This window comes from Bombina bombina, chromosome 4 (assembly GCF_027579735.1).
Source record: "Bombina bombina isolate aBomBom1 chromosome 4, aBomBom1.pri, whole genome shotgun sequence".
NCBI lineage: Eukaryota > Metazoa > Chordata > Amphibia > Anura > Bombinatoridae > Bombina > Bombina bombina.
The window spans coordinates 1,137,761,175-1,137,775,671 of NC_069502.1; positions in this window are offsets into that span (position 1 = coordinate 1,137,761,175).

Consider the following 14,497-nt stretch of genomic DNA (forward strand, 5'->3'; position numbering starts at 1 on the left):
GGCGACGTCCAACTGAAGAATGACGGTTCCTTTAAGGGACGTCATCCAAGATGGCGTCCCTCGAATTCCGATTGGCTGATAGGATTCTATCAGCCAATCGGAATTAAGGTAGGAATATTCTGATTGGCTGATGGAATCAGCCAATCAGAATCAAGTTCAATCCGATTGGCTGATCCAATCAGCCAATCAGATTGAGCTTGCATTCTATTGGCTGATCGGAAAAGCCAATAGAATGCGAGCTCAATCTGATTGGCTGATTGGATCAGCCAATCGGATTGAACTTGATTCTGAATGGCTGATTCCATCAGCCAATCAGAATATTCCTACCTTAATTCCGATTGGCTGATAGAATCCTATCAGCCAATCGGAATTTGAGGGACGCCATCTTGGATGACGTCCCTTAAAGGAACCGTCTAACTTCAGTTGGACGTCGTCGGATGAAGATGGGTCCGCGGTGGAGGTCTTCAGGATGGAGCCGGTCCTCATCGGATGAAGATAGAAGATGCCGCTTGGAAGATGATGGTTGCCGGTCCGGATCTACTCTTCTTCCCGGATAGGATGAAGACTTTGGAGCCTCTTCTGGACCTCTTCAGTTGCCGGAAGATGGATGTCTAGCCCCCTCTTGGGTTGGATGAAGATTTTGGAGCCAGGACGGATCGGTGAACCTGGTATGGTGAAGACAAGGTAGGATGATCTTCAGGGGCTTAGTGTTAGGTTTATTTAAGGGGGGTTTGGGTTAGATTAGGGGTATGTGGGTGGTGGGTTGTAATGTTGGGGGGGGGGTATTGTATGTTTTTTTTTACAGGCAAAAGAGCTGAACTTCTTGGGGCATGCCCCGCAAAGGGCCCTGTTCAGGGCTGGTAAGGTAAAAGAGCTTTGAACTTTAGTAATTTAGAATAGGGTAGGGCATTTTTTATTTTGGGGGGCTTTGTTATTTTATTAGGGGGCTTAGAGTAGGTGTAATTAGTTTAAAATTGTTGTAAGATTTTCCTTATGTTTGTAAATATTTTTTTATTTTTTGTAACTTAGTTCTTTTTTATTTTTTGTACTTTAGTTAGTTTATTTCATTGTAGTTATTTGTAGATATTGTATTTAATTAATGTATTGATAGTGTAGTGTTAGGTTTAATTGTAACTTAGGTTAGGATTTATTTTACAGGTAATTTTGTTATTATTTTAACTAGGTAACTATTAAATAGTTCTTGACTATTTAATAGCTATTGTACCTGGTTAAAATAATTACAAAGTTACCTGTAAAATAAATATTAATCCTAAAATAGCTATAATATAATTATAATTTATAGTGTAGCTATATTAGGATTTATTTTACAGGTAAGTATTTAGCTTTAAATAGGAATAATTTATTTAATAAGAGATAATTAATTTCGTTAGATGTAAATTATATTTAACTTAGGGGGGTGTTAGTGTTAGGGTTAGACTTAGCTTTAGGGGTTAATACATTTATTAGAATAGCGGTGAGCTCCAGTCGGCAGATTAGGGGTTAATAATTGAAGTTAGGTGTCGGCGATGTTAGGGAGGGCAGATTAGGGGTTAATACTATTTATTATAGGGTTAGTGAGGCGGATTAGGGTTTAATAACTTTATTATAGTAGCGCTCAGGTCCGCTCGGCAGATTAGGGGTTAATAAGTGTAGGCAGGTGGAGGCGACGTTGTGGGGGGCAGATTAGGGGTTAATAAATATAATATAGGGGTCGGCAATGTTAGGGCAGCAGATTAGGGGTACATAGGGATAATGTAAGTAGCGGCGGTTTACGGAGCGGCAGATTAGGGGTTAATAATAATATGCAGGGGTCAGCGATAGCGGGGGCGGCAGATTAGGGGTTAATAAGTGTAAGGTTAGGGGTGTTTAGACTCGGGGTACATGTTAGAGTGTTAGGTGCAGACGTAGGAAGTGTTTCCGAATAGCAAACAATGGGGCTGCGTTAGGAGCTGAACACAGCTTTTTTGCAGGTGTTAGTTTTTTTTTCAGCTCAAACAGCCCCATTGTTTCCTATGGGGGAATCGTGCACGAACACGTTTTTGAGGCTGGCCGCGTCCTTAAGCAACTCTGGTATCGAGAGTTGAAGCTGCGTTAAATATGCTCTACGCTCCTTTTTTGGAGCCTAACGCAGCCTTTATGTGGACTCTCAATACCAGAGTTATTTTTATGGTGCGGCCAGAAAAAAGCCGGCGTTAACTACGCGGGTCCTTACCGACAAAACTCTAAATCTAGCCGTAGGTGTTTTATGCAGTTAAAGAGTTGAAATAAACAAACACTATAGGATCACAGTTGCTCTTTATACCCATTTTACATTTGTTAAGCAGTTACCTATATCTCCAAACTAATTCCAGTGGCACTTCATATAGTAGAATTAACATCCTAATATCATGTCCCACAATCTGTGTATAAAAAGCAAGGTGTCACAGATGAAATAGTGGAAGTCCATACAAACATCTCTATCTTGATGTCAAGTCACACAGACTAGTTAGTGGTATGTCCCACGAATTAAGTCTCCATTAGTCCCCTTTAGCGACATACAAGCTGCACGGTAAGTAATAAAAATAGTCAGCAGCCCTTATCTTATTCTCTGCTCACAAAGGACCCAAAGACCTTCAGGGTCCCATTTGAAAAAATAGTGTAGCAGTGCGGTGATGGCAGAAAATAACCAGAGCATTAACATGTAAAATACCAACACCTGCCCTTCAGTTATAAGTTAACCAAACTATAGGCCTAAGAGACAATATAGATAAAGCTCTGGAGTTCCCCTCATATAGCTTGGGTAGGAGAAGGAGATAAACACGGGATAAATAGGGTGAAAAAAGATGACTCAGGGAGCTGACTTCTGGAAGATATTAAAATTAACTAGGGCATATTATGATTTAAAGGTGAACACTGCAACTTAGATGAGAAATAAAACAGTGTAAATATATAGAGCATTATAGCATAGGATGGGCTGCATTAGAAAAAACCCAGCTAGGCTGTAAAACTGCAGATTGCGGGGGCTTCATGCAAGCAAACTAAACCATCTAAGACATAAGAGAAATTTGTAAGAGAAAGAGAGGCAAATCGGAGTGTAGGCCATAATATTGGCAAATAAAGTGTGCATACCCCATGTTTAGTAAATACTAGGTGTTTTATGCAGTTAAAAAGATTAAATAAACCAACACTAGGGGATCACAGTTGCTCTTTATACCCATTTTACATGTATTAAGCAGTTACCTATATCTCCAGACTAATTCCAGTGGCACTTCATATAGCAAAATTAACATCCTAATATCATGTCCCACAATCTGCGTATAAAAAGCAAGGTGTCACAGATGGAATAGTTAGAGTCCAAACAAACATCTCTTTCTTGATGTTGAGTTACACATACAAGTTAGTGGTATGTCCCACGAGTTAAGTCTACATTAGTCCCCTTTAGCGACATACAAGCTGCACGGTAAGTAATAAAAATAGTCAGCAGCACTTATCCCATGCTCTGCTCACAAAGGACCCAAAGACCTCCAGGGTCCCTTTTGAAAAACAGTGTAGCAGTGCGGTGATGGGTGAATAGCTCCTGCGATGTTGTCAGGGATTGTCCTGGGTCTCCGGGGATCACAATGTTAGAGACACGCTCTTGTGCACGGAGTAACAGCGCTTGCAAAATACGCTGAATGTTCCCTCTGCTCTGCTGCTCAGCATCCAAGAGGTCAGTACCGATAAGAGTGTAGACCTGGGATAAACATGTGGGTTTTTTGAGAACAGTCGTTGTTCTATTTGCCAGCTTGCTCCCTTGCCTTCCCGCCACTATGCTCCGGATCTCTTACAAGTCCATCGGATGCAGGGTGTTGACGCCGGGGCCCCAGGACGCCGCCACTCCTACTCTCCGACTGGATGCTCTCAGTGCGGTTGGGCTGCGGGGCCAAAGAGGTATCGCATCTGTCCAGTGCAGGGTAGAGTCCGCTTTCTAATGCAGCGTGGTGGCTCAGGAGCAACCTGCGCATCTCCACAAAAAAGTTTGATGGGATCTCCATTTTAAATAGGTTGAAGCAGGCGTTAGTTGGTAAGCAATGCTGTGATTTATACAAACAGTGTCTTATTGTTTTGAGAACTTGCAGTGGCTTGCGGTTCATCACTGCTTCCTAACGACAGCGGCAAATGATTGCTCTGCCGGGGGAGGGTTAGAATGGTAGGCCGCAACCTCTAGTACTTGCCGGGGAGCTGAGAATGACATTAAATCCAGAAATAATAATAGTGCCCAATACAGGTTGCTGAGCTGCCTCAGATTCTCGAGGAAAATACATACAATGTAGTATTAAGGCTAAGATATCAAATGGATTTGTGCTGGAAATAGATAGAGCTGAAAAACATGAGACCTATCATGGCCGCCACCCGGAAGTACCCCCGATTATCTATCTTTTAAAACAATAAAACTCTATTGTAGCTTGTCCCTTTATGGTACTCCTCTAAGATCTGGCATTGCTTTATTACTATTTTAAATGTCTATTCAACAGTTTAAAATTAACAATTCGGGGTTAATTTATTAAAGTCTGGCGGACATGATACGCTCCATGCACAGGAACATCATTTTAATGGAATTGGTGATGTAGTGATCTAATTGTGAAATTGCAGGACAGGGCCTTTTGGCTTGCAGACAGTGTATCAGTAGCAACACTATCCTACTCATATTATTTGCTTATTGTCGGGGGGTTATGGTGTCGTGGTGGGGGATTGGGGATGAGAGGGGGGGGTGTCAAAATGCACCTTTGCCTGTGTAGACAAAAATCCTTGCACCGGCCCTGTCTGGGAGTGGTGTATCAGCAAGTAAGTATTCCCTGTGTGTGATGTATCTGCGAGTAGGTATTTCCTGGTGTATCAGCCAGTAGGTATTTACTGATTGAGTAGATATTCCCTGGGTGTGATCTGTCAGTGATTAGGTATTAAAATGACGTGGTGTATTGGTGAGTAGGTATTCCCTGTGTGTGGTGTATTGGCGGGTAGGTATTCACTGGGTGTGGTGTATTGGCGGGTAGGTATACACTGGGTGTGGTGTATAAGCAAGTAGGTATTCATTTGTTGTGGTGTATTGACAAATAGGTGTTCCCTAAGTGTGGTGTATTGGCGAGTAGGTATTCCCTGGGTGTCGTATTTACTGGATGTGGTGTATAAGCAAGTAGGTATTCATTTGTTGTGGTGTATTGGCAAATAGGTATTTCCTAAGCGTGGTGTATTGGCGAGTAGGTATTCCCTGGGCGTGGTGTATTGGCGACAAGGTATTCCCTGGGTGTTCTATTGGCAGGTAGGTATTCCCCGGGGTTTGGTGTATTGGCGAGTAGGTATTCCCTGGGTGTGTTGCTTTGGCAGGTAGGTATTCCCTGGGTGTATTGTATTGATGAGTAGGTATTCCCTGGGTGCCGTTTATCAGCGAGTAGGCATTCCCAGGGTGTGGTGTATTTAAAGATTAAAATATTAAAAACCTGCTGACATTTCTGTGCAAGGAAAACATTATTTCACCTCTTTATTTCAAAGCTGATGAGGTTGTTTCAAATAAATATTTACTTTAAATCAAATATACCACTGTATATACAAATATAGGCAAACTAATCTACTTTTTAAATGTATCATATCATGTTTAAATAATATTTAAAGTGATGCTGGTGTCCTCCTTATGCAGTCTAGAGGCTACTGATTCATGTATAGGGTGATGTTTCCAAGGTCTATAAGTGTATATGGGATAAATCTTACTACTCACTGGTCCTGCGAGTCTACACCACTCTTCATTATGAATTTCACTTTCTTCACAGTGAACTTTTTTTCTGATGAGCTCAATCTGTGAGTTTTATTAAATCTAGGGCAAGCTTTACGTAACTGTCATGATAATATCCTAAAGTAAATAGTATCTGAGATATTTTGTGTGAAGACATTTTCTTGTTTTTTGGTATAACTGAAGTGGACACCTATTCATTTAACAAAATCTAGTGAATGTATACAATCAAGCATCAGTAACTTTTATTGATCTGAAGCAATTTATTTTCTGCACTGAATTTAATTTATAATCATTTCACAGTATGCTGTATAAAACTGTCTACTGGCTGATGGACACGAGGTATCACACGTTACACATCCCTAACGTCATACCAGACAAATTAGAATATCTCAGGATATGTTTTAACTATTTTATGTTAATGGGTGGTCAAACAATGCAGATATGTCATGCCTGGTAAGTGTATGGCTACTGTATATACCTAAATAAAATTATAATGTGTCCTATAATTTCAACCAGGGGTTGAGAGCTGGTCTATGCCCAGCAATAAATGGGGTGGCTATATTCCTTGCCCGCTCTAAAATGTGATTAGACAGAAACGCTATGATTACGACAACTAGCAGAAATGCGTAAGTCTGTGTGCTGCGCCCTTCATGTGTCCAAGCTTTGAAGCTTCCTGTATGCTGTTTTAATACTGGAAAATAAAAGTTACATTTTATGGAGTGATCCCCGTCTTTTGAATTCACTAGACAGAAACTTGACCTTAGCCAAAAAATGTATTTAGTGTTGAAATTGGAAAATAGCTTTACTATCTAATGTGTGCGTATGAAACAATTTAGGTAGGTTCCACTATTACTAAGCACAACACAAATGCATGTGTCAGGTACAAGCTAATCAGGGTGAATTGAAAAAGGCTTAATTAAATAAATATGCAGTCAAAATTACATTTTTATTGTTCAGATTGAGCATGTAATATTAAAGCACTTTTAAATTCACTTCTATTGACAAATGTGCTTTGTTCTCTTGGTATTTTTTTATTTAAAAGCATATGTGCATATGATCATCAGCAGCAATGTACTACTGTGAGGCTGGCTGGTAATTGGTAGCCACACACATTTGTCTTTTGTCATTGGCTCACAAGATGTGCCCAGCTAGCTCCCAGTAGTGGACTGCTAATCTGAAGTTGATTCCAGGTATGAGCTGCATATAACTATGTGTTTAATACAATTGCAGGGGTTAAATACATTGATATTTGCTAGCAAAAGTAAAATAATAAAATCCTCTAAAATATTGGAACATTTTGTTTTTGCACTTTTACACAGAAAATACAAAATAATAAATACGTATATTGATGATATTATTTAAAAAAAAAAAAATAGATGTCAAAGCCAGAATTATGTTTTCTTTTACCTTAAAATTCTTGTAACAGCACAACATGTGGTACAGCTCTCTAAACCAGCATCATGTATGTTTCCATATGCCTTTGAAATGTGATGGGCATGGAAATAAATGTTTTCCTATCTGAGAAACTTTGGTTTGAATGAACTTCATTTCACTATCCATATTGAAGAAAGGGGAGTCATTGAAAAAGTACTGTATGTGATTATTTAGATCAGGCTCTGCACACAAAACGTTTGCAGTGACGTTGGTACTTACCTAAATATTCTTTGAAGTTTATGCTTTAGCATAGATGTCATTAAAGAAAGTTGAAAAACCAATCTGTGACCTTTCTGGGAATCCATGCAGTTGAACGAATAACACATCTTAGCACTGTACTTGATATACAGCTTCCCATACTAAGAAATTCAAGGCACATTTATGTTCTTAGCTGATGACGTCTTAAATTTGTGCTAGGCTGGAAAATATGAGGAAACATTCTGTATTTTTTTGAATGTGCATATTTTCACTCTTTCAAGACTAATCAGTAGAATACAGTTAATTTTATACATAATTTATATATCTGTTTAAAATTTTTTCAGGGGAAGCTACAAAGCAAGTAAATATTAGGTATAGTATAGTTGTTAATTGTTTAATACTTACATAGATATAATAAGCTTTAACATCACCCAGAGAGAGTTTGAATACATAGCACAATATTATGCCCCCCCCCCCTCTTTGGGTGGAAGGTGGAAGTAGTTGGCTGCTGCAGAAAGCTTAAAGGTACCGGATAGGGGGTAAATATTCAAATCCCCCAATCTCAGCACCCTTATGCCCTAGATACCTTCAAGACCCACCATTTAAAAGGTAATGTGTGTATTGCGAGTTAAAATATAGTAACTATTTTTTTAAAATTAAAAATACCCACTTCTTACACCTAAAATTGGTATTGATGACATATTTACCTTTAGTTAAGAAGTGTAGAGATGCTTTCTTTATTTTTGATCACATGTATAATTAAATGATAAAAGACACTGTGCGCATGCGCATGTCCATGGCTGCTTTAAAACGAAATGTGAGGACTAGATTTCCTCTCCATCAAGATTTGCTACCTCCATGTGCGCATGCTTGTAATTACCTAATCACATTCCACACATTGTTTTAGAACATATGTGGAGTGCGATTATGCAATTGCGCGCATGCGCATTCAAAGGTAGCAAATCTTGACGCAGTGGCAAACTTCTGAGAGTCACCACTGTCAGTAGAATGTCACAATGAGGGCATGGTCTGACACATTTCACAGTGCTCCTCAATGCTTCATCAGAGGCGTTGATGAAATTGGAACTTTTAACTAATACGCTTAGATTGGTGTTTTTGCACACACCGGTAAAACTTTCAAGGAACATCACACATCAATCTTATTTTTTTACTATTTTCACATGAACATATATTGTTTTATGGTGCTTTGATAATAGACTTTATAAATGCAATATTTATTATTATTAAATAATTTATTTGTAAGTTTTCATTCTATGGGGAATATTTAGCAAAGCGTCAACTTTGTTGCATTCGCTGGCGTCAATACGCTCGCCAGAGATCGCTACTGTGAACCTATTTATGACACCCTTATTTATGAAAAAATCTGTCGAAAACACGCGTGTCAAGTCCGGCGCGATGAGCATCGGACTGAGCATCGGACTTTTGATAAATAAGAGTCATCGATGTTGCGAATATCCTTATCTATCTAATTATTTACCCTGAATGTCTATCAATTGAAGACATTTTAGTCTTCTTATTGCAACTTTATTCATACCATTGTAAATATATCTTATAATATACTGATTGATATATATGTGTGTGTATATATAAATATATATATATATATATACAGTATATATATATATCTATATCTTTAAATATATATATATATATGTGTGTGTGTGTGTGTATGTATATATATCTGTTATGTCAATTTCTTAAAAATGTTTACATGTTCCTCAATGTTGTAATGTTTGAATAAAGCAATGTTGTCTTTCATATCTCTGTATTTATTCATACGACTATTTGTAGATATTGTAAATATATTATTAATCAGATCAATAATATTTGAAAATATAACGTAATGTGAAGCATTAGTCAATTGATTGTTCAATTTCAAAGAATGTTCTGATCTTAAAGGGACACTGAACACAAATTTATTCTTTCGTGATTCAGATAGAGCATGCAATTTTAAGCAACTTTCTAATTTACTCCTATTATCAAATTTTCTTCGTTCTCTTGCTAACTTTATTTGAAAAAGAAGGCATTTAAGCTAAGGAGCCAGACAATTTTTGGTTCAGGACTGGACAGCATTTGTCTATTGGTGGGTGAATTTATCCACCAATCAGCAAGAATAACCCAGTTTGTTCACCAAAAATCGTCCGGCATCTAAACTTACATTCTTGCTTTTCAAATAAAGATACCAAGAGAATGAATACAATTTGATAATAGGAGTAAATAGAAAGTTGCTTAAAATGGCAGGCTCTATCTGAATCACGAAAGAAAAAAATTGGGTTCAGTGTCCCTTTAACCCCTTAGTGACCAGACCACTTTTACATTTGATGATCGTTTGGGACCAAGGTTTTTTTTTACATTTCTGCAGTGTTTGTGTTTAGCTGTAATTTTCCTCTTACTTTTTTACTGTACCCACACATATTATATACTGTTTTTTTCGCCATTAAATGGAATTTCTAAAGATACCATTATTTTCATCTTATCTTATAACTTACTATAAAAAGGATTATAAAATATGAGGAAAAATGGAAAAAAACAAACTTTCTCTAACTTTGACCCCCAAAATCTGTTACACATCTACAACCACCAAAAAAACACCCATGCTAAATAGTTTCTAAATTTTGTCCTGAGTTTAGAAATACCTAATGTTTATATGTTCTTTTCTTTTTTTGCAAGTTATAGGGCAATAAATACAAGTATCACTTTGCTATTTCCAAACCATTTTTTTTAAAATTAGCAATAGTTACATTGGAACACTGATATCTGCCAGGAAACCCTGAATATCCCTTGACATGTATATATTTTCTTTTAGTAGACAACCCAAAGTATTGATCTAGGCCCATTTTGGTATATTTCATGCCACCATTTCACCGCCAAATGCGATGAAATAAAAAAAATCGTTCACTTTTTCACAAACTTTTTCACAAACTTTAGGTTTCTCACTGAAATTACTTACAAACAATTTGTGCAATTATGGCACAAATATTTGCAAATGCTTCTCTGGGATCCCCTTTGTTCAGAAATAGCAGACATTTATGGCTGTGGCATTACTTTTTGGTAATTAGAAGGCCGCTAATTGCCGCTGTGCACCACACTTGTATTAGGCCCAGCAGTGAAGGGATTAATTAGGTAGCTTGTAGGGAGCTTGTAGGGTTAATTTTAGCTTTAGTGTAGTGTAGTAGACAACCCAAAGTATTGATCTAGGCCCATTTTGATATATTTCAAGCCATAATTTTACTGCCAAATTCGATCAAATAAAAACTTTTTCACTAACTTTGGGTTTCTCACTGAAATTATTTACAAACAGCTTGTGCAATTATAGCACAAATGGTTGTAAATGCTTCTCTGGGATCCCCTTTGTTCAGAAATAGCAGACATATATGACTTTGGCATTGCTTTTTTGTAATTAGAAGGCCGCTAAATGTTGCTGCGCACCACACTTATTTTATGCCCAGCAGTGACGGGGTTAATAAGGTAGCTTGTAGGGAGCTTGAATGGTTAATTTTAGCTTTAGTGTAGAGATCAGCCTCCCACACATCCCACCCCCTGATCCCTCCCAAACAGCTCTCTTCCCTCCCCCACCCCACAATTGTCCCCGCCATATTAAGTACTGGCAGAAAGTCTGCCAGTACTAAAATAAAAGGCTTTTTTTTTTTTGTTGCTTTTTTTTTTTAAATATATATTCTGCTGTGTAGGATCCCCCTTAGCCCGCAACCTTCCTGATCCCCCCCAAAGAGCTCTCTAACCCTCCCCTCACTAACTATTCGCCACCATTTTGGGTACTGGCAGCTGTCTGCCAGTACCCATTTTGCAATCAAATGTGGCCTTTTTTTAAAAAAAAAAACTCACTTTTTCTGTAGTGTAGCTGCCCCCCTCCATACCCTACCCCTCCCCCTTCCAGATCCCTTTTAAAAAATTATTCCTCCCTCCTCTGGCAGCCCTCAAACCTCGCACACCACCCTCTCCCACCACTTACATTTTTTATATGCGGCCAGATCCCGGGCGCGTGCACACACCCCGCTTGTCAGGCATTTCCCACTGCTGGCTGGAAGCTTGCCAGTGATGGGCCGCCCACCCGCCTCCCTGCAGCTGCTCCCACCCACCAACGATTGGTACCATCGCTGGCCGATGCAGAGAGGGCCACAGAGAGTCTCTCTCTGCATCGGTGTGCCAAAAAAGGTATTGCAGTGATGCCTCAATATCGAGGCATCACTGCAATACCTTGAAAGCGTCTGGAAGCGATTATGATCGCTTCCACCGCTTGAAACCCCTGAGGACGTACAGGGTACATCCTTGGTCATTAACTGACAGTTTTTGTAGGACGTACCCTGTACGTCCTTGGTCGTTAAGGGGTTAAAGGGACATCAAACTCATATATGTTATTTCATTATACTGATAGACAATCTCAAGCAACATTAATCATTTTCACTTCTATTATTCCTCAGATATCCTATTAGAAATAGCAATGCACATGTGTAAGCCAATCACATGATTCATTTATGTGCAGACATCAATCAGCAGCTATATACTTTATGTAAAGATGCTCCTCATTAAAGCATAGAAAAAATAATGAAGATAAATAAAATATACATCAAACAAAATAATAATCAATAATATTGCATGCTATTTATACATAATTCAACATATATATTTTTTTCGTGTCCCTTCAAGATAATACTTAAAGTAATACAGCGATACCATTATTTTTATTAAATATAGATGTATTTATTTTTTTTGTTAAAAAAAACCCAGTAACAAACATAATGATAAAAAAAAAAATTAAAAAAAATTCCTTCAAAGCCTTCTGAATTCCCATAACTGCATCTGCAACAGTTCTGGTTCAGTTGGCCAAATAATAGTGGCAGGAAGGGGTCTGTCTGTGTCCTCCGATCTCGAGCTGTAATAAAAACACAAAATAAAATATTTTATAACAATTCACTTTCAAGATAGAAGTGTTAAAACATGATATGATAATTAAAATTTCTTACATTCTGTTCCAGCCACCTCCTCTTTGGGTCTCCCCGGCGAGCTGGCTGCGCTGCTGGCGCTTCTTCCTCCACAGAAGATTCCTCTGTTTCAGCTGTCAGAGATAAAGCACAAAAAAAAACATTGTTATGGATGCGGGATTTGTGACAAGGCCTATATTATACACAACATTGTTAAAAAAACAGAAAGAAAAATATGGTCTACAAATTCACAATCAATATAGAAGTGTCAAAACATGATATTCTAATTTCTTACATTCCGTTCCAGCCACCTCCTCTTCTGGTCTCCCCGGCGAGCTAGCTGCTGGTGCTTCTTCCTCCACAGAAGATTCCTCTGTTTCAGCTGTCAGAGATGAAGCATAAAGAAACAAACATTGTTATGGATGCAAGATATGTGACAAGGCCTATATTATACTCATCATTGTTGTAGACTGTTAGAACAACATGATGATAAAAATCAAATATGTGAATTCAAAAACACAATCCCTTACATTAACCTGCATCATGAAATATATTTTTTCCAACTCTCTCTTTTATGGTAAATAATGAAAACATGTTGCTGTATTGTAAAATTACCTTCGGTATCAGGGACATCCAAATCTGTCCCTGACTCATCCTCCTTCGGAATCACTAGCAGAGTCAGAGGCAGCGGTGGGGAGGAGCGGTTGCTGCGTGGCATGTCCATGGAGACCGTCATGAGATAACGGGGGATCCTATCCCTTGGCCTCGATAAATCTGTGAACATATAAAGATGTATGTCACCCTAATTATGATGATCTGGATAAGATGTTGAAGGAGAGTGTTGATCTGTTTAGAACAGAGTTAGACAACTTCAAACTTAGAAAGTTTAAACGTGATAATGACGATTATATGAATAATAGGGTTTATGATTGGCATATTTTAAAAAGGAAAAATAGATCAAACAAGAAAGGGTCTAACTATACTAATAAAACTAAAACTACAAACATAGATAAGAGAGTTACCTTCTCTGATTCTGATGCCAGTGACCAGGAATCTAATCTTCATTTAGCCAAGAGTGGTTCAAGTGAACAGTCAGATGAAGAAGAAACTAGGGAGATAGTTAAGCACAAATCTAAGACACAAAGAACAACAAATTAACAGGCTCAACCTAGGTTTGAACCTATTGTCACTAGGAATAGCCAGAGAGACACATCACAAGCAGAAACCTCAATGAGATGCAGGGAGTTTCTTAGTAATCATGAGAGTGACTTTTCTACACTTAGTGCTCCTATTAAGTTGTGTCTAAAACCACATAGCACCAGCCAGCACCCTTTAGGACAGGTGGGGATGGAAACAGAGGGAGGAGGGGGAAGAGGAAGAGGCGTAGGAAGAGCCCAAAGGGGCAGGAGAGGAAGGGGTTGTTACAACAAATACAAAATATAAAAATTGTGAATTTGTCTGAAACTATACTTAGTGAGGATGAAATCTCCCTCTTAGGTATGGGGTTAGGATTTGTCCCCAGTGTTCCCTTTGATCTTTTTGAGATGATTACGGATGTTAATCGTTTAGTGAGAGACCTCACACTAAAAATTTTTTGTCTGAGCAGGGGGAACACTGGGGAAAATCAGACCCCCTCTTCAATTACACAAGAGAGATACAAGGATATACCCCCCATAATAGATACCATGGATTTCACGGAAGCATGTGATTTCCAGCTTCTGCAGGATCTTTACTTTGAGTCAGGGGATTTGAACTCTTTTGCAAAGACTGAACATATTGGTTATAAACCACTTTCAGTTTTCTATCCTACCAAAGAAAGGGGTCCTTTCCTTGAGGCCTTTCATAAATTGGTAGAGGATGATCTTATACTCCTGTCAAGATACCACAGGGCTGCCCCCCCAAATCTGACCCATCAACAGAAACTAGCTTTGGATTCTCTTAAAGAGAAAGATGGAATAGTCATCAGACAGGCGGATAAGGGGGGCAGCATTGTGGTGCTTGACAGAGCAAAGTACATACAGGAAGCAGAAAGGCAAATCCTTGATACAACAGTGTATCAAACTCTCTCCAGAGATCCTACCCCAACCTTTAAATTACAATTATTGGATCTTTTAGACGATGGTTTGCAGGAGGGTCTCATTGACCAGGATACCTATGA